Raw genomic sequence first — 8407 nt, 5'->3', positions numbered from 1 at the left:
ATGGTACGAGTAAATTAGAGCATCTTTCCTGTACAAAACACATTCTGTGTTCTCCACAGGTTTGGCCCCTGGTAGCAGTTTTGCATTCCTTACCACCCATCCACGAGATGCTTTCAAAACTAAGCTCTGATCCTGTCCCTTCTTTTAAACAGATGGTGTTGCCTGGAGCAGAACTAGCAAAATACCTCTGTCATGAGAAAAAGCATCTTCCATCTCTTTGTGCTAAAAGAGCTTGGGTCAGAATAGGCTAAAATACATTTGCTACCTGGAGCTGTTTAATTTTCTTTGAGACTCCTCCTTCAGTCAGAGAAGTCAGACCCCAAAGATGTCAAGGGCACCACATACCTCTTATGGTGATAGCAAAGGTTGGCCTGGTGGGGTGAGCAGGGTCCCATACTGTTTTGAACATTGGCTCTGTGTCACTGTCTCATGTGACACTGCCTCAGATGACAGTCCTGAGGGTGTGGAAATAATAATAATAAAAAATACTTGTGCTGAAAACCAACAATCCTAGTATTGGTAGGGGGACCAATTATTTAGTATGAAGGCAGAATTAGCCTGTTGTCTGTCACTGTCCATGTCCAGTTTTTGCTCAGAGGGGCCAAGCTGCTCCCACTGGGAACACAGTTTGCAAGGTACTCCAGCTTCATTGCTGGGCATCACTCCAAACTAAAGAGGGAACATTACAGGGGGGGAGTACGTGGTTTGTAACAACCTCTGTGTACACATGGATCCTGTGACACAGACTCATAAAACCATTTTGGTTGGAAAAGAACTTCAAAATCATTGGTTCCAACCATCGACCTTACACCACTCCGATATGAACTCAGAAATGACCATTCCCATACCAGAGCCAAATGGGTGACATCAGAAAACCTGTTTAGAGAAAATCTGTCTTGGGGATGGGGGGAGCAGAAAGAGAAAAAGGGGTAGACAGGTGTGTGGGAAGTAGGCACACATGGGAATTATGGTCACGTTGACTTCTCAGCAGGTCCATGACCCAGCCTGACAGAGAGAGGGCAGGACATGTGCTCTGATGGAGCAGCATGGTAGCTATTCCTGCAGGTTCCCTCCTTTCCAGCCTGCACTTTGTTTACCAGTGCTCTCCCCACACCAAGCCTGCAGGAAGCCCATCTTTTGCTGCAGAAAACAATAAATAAATATTCTGGCTCCTGGACCCAAGTCTTGCTATTTATTAGAAAGCTCTCACATAGTCTCTGTACTCTCATTTTTGGCAATAGAATTTAACTTTAAATTGATCAAGTTCATTTGTCTCGGTTCAGTGATGACTAACAAGGTGCTGATCTGAAGAGCAAGTGAGATCCTGGATCTACGAGAGACATTGCCCTCTAGTGACTTAAAGTGTCAGTGACTAAAACCGGAGGTTTTTATACGGCAACAGAGCAACACACTCCACATTAAAATTTCTGATAGATGGGGCAGTAGTGCCTGTGTAGAGGACCTAGAATGCCTTGTAGCTGTAAGGAGGCCCTTACCACCCACCATAAGCCAACTCTTTAATATCTTTGTGTTCTCTTTAATAGCTTTATCAATGATCTGGATGAGGGATTTGAGGCATCCTCAGTAAGTTTGCAGATGACATTAAGCTGGGTGGAAGACACTAAGCTGCAGAATAGAAAGCCTCTGCAAAGGGATCTAGACAGGCTGAGGCCAGTTGTATGAGATGCAACAAAGCCAAGTGCTGCGTCCTGCACTTGGGTCATAACAACCCCATGAAAGCTCCAGGCTGGAAAGCTGCTGACAAGAGAAAGACCTGGAAGTGCTGATTGACAGCTGGCTGAACATAAGCCAAAAATGTGCTCAGGCAGCCAAAAGGACCACCAGCATCCTGGCCTGTATCAAGAACATTGTGATGAACAGGACAAGGGAAGGGGTTGTTCCCCTGTACTCAGCACTGGTAAGGCCACACCTTGAATACTGGGCTCAGTTTGGGGGACTTGACTCCAAGAAAGACATTGAGGTGCTGGAGGGAGTCCAGAGTAAGGCAATAAAATTGATAAAGAGTCTGGAGAACAGGTCTTGTGAGGAGCAGCTGAGGGAACTGGGATTGTTTAGTCTGGAGAAAAGAAGGCTGAAGGGAGACCTTCTCACTCTACAACTCCCTGAAAGGAGGTTGTGGTGAGATGGATGTTGGTCTCTTCCACCAAGTAACAAATGAAAGGATGAGAGGAAATGGCCTCAAGTTGCACTGGGGAAGGTTTAGATTGGATGTTAGAAGAAAATTCTTCACTGAAAGAGTACTCAGACCCTAGAACAGGCTTCCTAGGGAGGTGGTTGAATCCCCATCCCTGGAGGGGTCTCAAAGACATAGAGATGTGGTGCTGAGGGGCATGAATTAGCAACAGACTTGGCAGAGTTAGATAATGGTTTGACTCAATGTATCTTAAAGGTCTTTTCCAATAGAAATGGCTCTGTCATTCTCTGATCTCAGCACCCCTTGTCCCATTTAAGGCATACACACCTCTCCTTCGCAGCCAGCAGCTAGCAATAAGCTACCTTGAACTTTTTCAAATACCTTGAAAAACACCCCCAGTTAGCACTGTTCAAGCCCCATCACCTTATGCAAAGACCACAGTGTCCAAGAACTCAGCCAAAGTTGTCTCAGAGCTTCAGTTTCATATCTCCTGAACAAAGGATTTGTGTAGATGTTCACTGCACCCCATGTCTTGTCACAAATACACATTTTAATTTCTCCCTCTTTTGCTTATGTGAATGCTTTGGGAATGTCTGTTATTTTTGAGTGCTGTGTTTCACATCACAGAATCACAGACTCACAGACTCACAGAATGTTAGGGGCTGGAAAGAACTTTGAAAGATCATCCAGTCCAGCCCCCCTGACAAAGCAGGATCACCCATACCAGATCACACAGGAACGCATCCAGGGGCTCTGAAATATCTCCAGAGAGGAAGACTCCACAACACCCCTGGGCAGCCTGTTCCAGAGTTCTGCCCTCACAGTGAAAAAATTTTTCCTCATATTTACATGGAATTTCTTATGCCTCAACTTCCACCCATTGCCCCTTTTCCTGTCATTGGGCATCACCCAGAAGAGCCTGGCTCCATCCTCTTGGCACTCAGCCTTTACATATTTATAAACATGAATGAGGTCACCCCTCAGTCTCCTCCAAGCTGAAGAGCCCCAGCTGCCTCAGTCTCTTCTCATAATGAAGATGTCCCACTCCCTTCATCATTTTTTGTGTCTCTGTGCTGGACTCTTTCAAGCAGTTCCCTGAGGTCCTTCTTGAACTGAATGGCCCAGAACTGGACATAATATTCCAGATGCAGCCTCACCAGGGCAGAGTAGAAGGGGAGGAGAACCTCCCTCGGCCTACTAACCACACCCCTTCTAATACACCCCAGAATGGCATCGGCCTTCTTGGCCACAAGAGCACATTACACATATATGCAAGACAGTTACCTTTTGGCCACTGTTTGCCCCTTCTTGTTTTAAAGACAATTCAGTGAAGGAGAGAAAGCAAAACAGAGAGGTAAGGAAAAAGTCCTAGAGAACCATAAAGAGATTATGAAAGTCAAGAATTCTTTCTTTCCCTGGTAGTGCCTTTGGGAGTCAGCAAATACTCATGAAAGCAATCAAAAAGAGAGGGAACGAATAGTCACCACGTTCCTTTGAGATACTCTGAAGCAAGGTAGAGCCTTTGACTAAATTTGATGTACCTCAGGGAAGGCTGTATTTGTCAAGATGTTCACTGTTTTAAAAGAAAAATTCAAACCATGAAACCTATGGAAAAACTTATTCTGTAGTCAGAACACAATATGGTTTTCTTTTGGAGGAAAACCTTGGGATAATGGCATGATTTTGCAATCGTGCTGGATGTATAAGTAAAAAGCTACTGGCAGAATGTTCATTGTGATAAGAAATCCAACCAAGTATGGTTGGCAAGATTTTTCTTTTTATCAGAGGTCTGCTGTGCAACTCTACCACCACCACAAAAAAATGCCTCACAAGGAGACCTAGCACACCCAGTCAGACCTGCACTAGGTGTTGCAGGGTGCTCCAAATCCCCCACCTTCCCTCACTGTCTATCAGCAGAGGGGAGACAAAGGTGTGAAACGCTCCTCTTCCCCTGCCCTGGTGACAGTAATCACCACCTATTATCCCTGCGGGTGGAGGCCCCACAGGGATTTACGGTGTGGGGAGAAGCCCGCTGGGATTTGGAAACGTGATGAGTGGATATTTCACATTTTGGCCTAGACAGATTTCTAGGAATATATCAAAGGGTGAGCAGAGAGCAGTGAGGGCTCTCACTTTGTGCCGCTCTCAATCCCACACGGCTCACCCGTGTCTTGGGGCTCATTTCGGCTCTGCCATTTTGGACACTCATCTCTCGTTGCTCTTGCTCACTTCTCCCCGGCCCGGCCCGCCAGCCGTGGGACCTGCCTGCCACCGCCAGCCTGGGACCGATCCTGCTGGGGAGCCTGCCAGCAAAGGCCTGACTCTGCCTGCCTGGGACCTGCCTGGGACCGGGACCTGCCTGGGACCTGCCTGCCCTTTCACTTCTCCCTGGGAACCGATTGCGTAAAGCCTGAGCCTCGAATTGGATCCCAATCGACAGTTTCTGGAGCCTGTCAGCAGAGAGGGCCAGCTAGGGACCATCTCCAAATTCCTACTGTGTAAATCTGGCCTGAGTAAACCTGGCCTGCTCGTATGTCCCTCAGGGTTATTGGTTGGCCTTTGGTTTATCAGTGGGTGAAGCTATTTGTGGCTTAGCCTTTTCCAGTCTCTGAACTCTCTAAATTGTGTCAAAAATTGCCATAAGCATCCTGGAAGGATTTGTGACCGAATAGAACCTGTAAATAATTCTTACCAGTTTTGTACATGTTTTGGGAAAATAAAAATAACTATATTTTTATAATTCCCACCTTGTTAATTTAACCCCAAACTAATACACTAGGTCACAGAATCCTTTTGGTTGGACAAGACCTTTATGATCACCAAATCCAACCACCAACCCAGTATCACCATGCCCACTAAACCATGTCCTGAAGCATGATGTCTACACAGTTTGTGAATACCTCTAGGGATGGTGACTCCACCACTTCCCTGGGCAGCCTATTCCAATGCCTGACCACTCTTTCAAAGGATACATGATTGCAGATAGTCTGTAGTATACCTCAAACCTACCTCTGAGATGAAATTATTTCTTATATTCAGCTACTTTAGTGAACATACCGGTTCATCCTTCAAGGCCTTTTCCTTCACCCTGTGCTAGTGGCTAGCTGTGTCACATCCTGCTGTTCTGGAGAAAAACCTGGGGATGGTTCACGTGCCTTTGTGGTCAGTAGCAACATACCTTCCAGGGCAGATCTTTAGTTTTTTATGGTCATGATGATGCTTCCTGTGCATGATGATACTAGCATGTGCTAGCTGATGCAGTTGCCTGCATATCAGCTAGGAAAGAGCAGGAAAAATGACTGGCATTGATTCAAAGCAGGAGTCCATCATTCTATGCTTTTTTACTTGGCTTTGCTGATGCATTCCTGGCAGTGGCTTCCACCTCGTCACTTCACAGCACTCAGTGCATGCCCATGATTTCACTTCATAGCAGGTTGTGAACTGCAGCCACTGAGGACTCTGATATGCAGCTACAGCTAAGTTATCACCACTGAAACACCTTTCCCCCAAGCTACTAATGGAGATGAATTCTTCAACAATCACAACTAAATCTCAAACGAATCATGCATCAGAGCAGTAAAATTATCAAACTTGGGATTAAGAGCCCTCAACATTTTCCACTGTCCTTTCAAACTGGTTTTGCCCTCCTTCAGCTGCTAGCCCTTCAACTTCAAGACAAAAGGAAAATGGAACAGGAGATGTTACTTCATAGTCACAGCTGCCTGGCTTTGCTTAGTGGACTGGATCTCTTTGGTCTTTACTGAAACATCTCTGCTCATTGGAAACAGAAAAGCCATGCTTTAAGAGGGAGACTGTAATGAAACTGCCACTTGTGCCCCATTTAGAAATGAGCACAAAGAACAAAGGTTTAGCAGGAGAAGTTAATTTCTCAAAGCAATTCCACACAACATGGCTGCCCATGTAGAAAAGCAATGTGGAAGAGAGGAGAGGAGAGTAGAGGAGAGTAGAGGAGAGGAGAGGAGAGGAGAGGAGAGGAGAAAGGAGAGGAGAAAGGAGAGGAGAAAGAGGAGAGGAGAAAGGAGAGGAGAAAGAAGAGGAGAAAGGAGAGGAGAAAGGAGAGGAGAAAGAGGAGAGGGGAGAGGGAGAGAAGAGGAGGGGAGAGGAGAGGGGAAAGGAGAGGAGAGAGGGGAGAGGGGAGAGGGGAGAGGAGAGGAGAGGAGAGGAGAGGAGAGGAGAGGAGAGGAGAGGAGAGGAGAGGAGAGGAGAGGAGAGGAGAGGAGAGGAGAGGAGAGGAGAGGAGAGGAGAGGAGAGGAGAGGAGAGGAGAGGAGAGGAGAGGAGAGGAGAGGAGAGGAGAGGAGAGGAGAGGAGAGGAGAGGAGAGGAGAGGAGAGGAGAGGAGAGGAGAGGAGAGGAGAGGAGAGGAGAAAGGAGAGGAAAGGAGAAAGGAGGAAAGCAAGAGGAAAAGAAGACATTCCTTCTAGCCATTTCAGTAGGTCTGTTGCCTTCCTCTGCACTGGCTGGTTATCCTGTGTTTGATATGCCCCAGGATGTTTGCCCTCTTGAGCCTGCAGTCAGCTAGCACCTCCAGGTCCCTTTCAGAGTTACTCTTCATCCACTCCTCTCCCCATTTATAGTTGTTCCTGGCACTACTCCATCTTAAGTGCAGAGTCCAGCATTTTTTCATCTTTAATTTCATCCCATTAATCATGTCCAATGCTCCAATCTGTCTAGATCACTCTGCAAAGCCTCTTGTCCCTCAAGAGAATTAACAAGTGAGACCTCATCTTGAGTACTGCGTTTAGTTTCGGGCTCCCCAGTTTAGGAGGGACAGGGACCTGCTGGAGAGGGTCCAGCTACAAGGACCCTTGTACAAGGACGAGGCTACGAGGATGATTAGGGGACTGGAGCATGTGCCTTATGAGGAGAGGCTGAGGGACCCGGGGATTTTTAGTCTGGAAAAGAGAAGACTGTGAGGGGATTTTAAAAATGTTTATAAATATCTGAGGGATGGGTGTCAGGAGGGAGGGGACAGGCTCTTCTCACTTGCTTCCTGTGATAGGACAAGGAACATTGGATGTAAGCTGCAGCACAGGAGGTTCCACCTCAACACAAGGGGGAACTTCTTTACTGTAAGGGTCACAGACCACTGGAGCAGGCTCCCTAGGGATGTTGTGGAGTCTCCTTCTCTGGAGACCTTCAAGGCCCCTCTGGATGCATTCCTCTGTGACCTGAGCTAGATTGTATGGTCCTACTCTGGCAGGGGGGTTGGACTCAATGATCTATTTGGGTCCTTTCCAACCCCTGACATCCTGTGATCTTGTGAACAGCATCACCCATATTGAGATCTCAGTAAACATGCTGATGGTGCATTCAACTCTCACATCCAGATCATTGATAAAAGTATTGAACAGAACTGGACCTAGAATTGAACCCTGAGGAACACTGCTGGTGACCAGTTGCCAGCCAGATGTAGCCCCATTCACTACAACCCTTTGAGTTCTGCCCTTCAGCCAGTTCTTCACCCAGCACACCACAAATCCACTCTCCCCACACCTGGACAACTTGTCCAGAAGGATGCTGTGAGAGTGAGGATCAAAAGCTTTAATAACATCTGGAAAAACTACATCCACTGCCTTCCCTTCACCATTCATCATTGGGTGGGTGACCTTATCATACAAGGATATCAAATCAGGACAGGACTTTCCCTTTGGGAAGCCATGTTGACTGTGCCTGATGACTTCATTTTTCTTTCAATGTCTTTTGGTTATACCCAGTATAAATTTCTCCATAATTTTCCAGGAACTGAGGTTAGACTAGAAACTCTTATTAGTTCCCATGGCCTTCTCTCAAGCCCTTCTTGTAGACTGGAATAACACTGGCTAGCTTCCAGTCAGCAGGGACCTCTCAAGACTCCCAAGACCTTTGGTAGATGATTGAAAGGGCTTCTTCCATAACATCTGCTAGCTCCTTTAGGGGATGAATCTCATCAGGCCCCGTGCAGTTGTGACCATACTCCACATACAGTCTCCGTTCTGTAGTCCGTGTGCAGGATGAAGCTAGAAAGCAAAGGCTGTGCTAACGATGCAGTTAGACCACAACCTGACACAAGGGGGAGATCCTCTGCCACGGATGGTCATCTTGCAGGCCATCCACTCCAGCAGTTCCCTGGAGGACGGGCTGCCAATCCTCTTTGCCACCTCCCTTGGCAAAGGAGATACTCACTTTCCTGTGCAGGTGTAAGGAATAAACCAAACCGACCCACTTTGGTTTAGTTTCAGTGATTTAATAAC

Source organism: Indicator indicator, chromosome 1, assembly GCF_027791375.1.
Source record: "Indicator indicator isolate 239-I01 chromosome 1, UM_Iind_1.1, whole genome shotgun sequence".
NCBI lineage: Eukaryota > Metazoa > Chordata > Aves > Piciformes > Indicatoridae > Indicator > Indicator indicator.
This window is presented reverse-complemented; position numbering follows the sequence as displayed.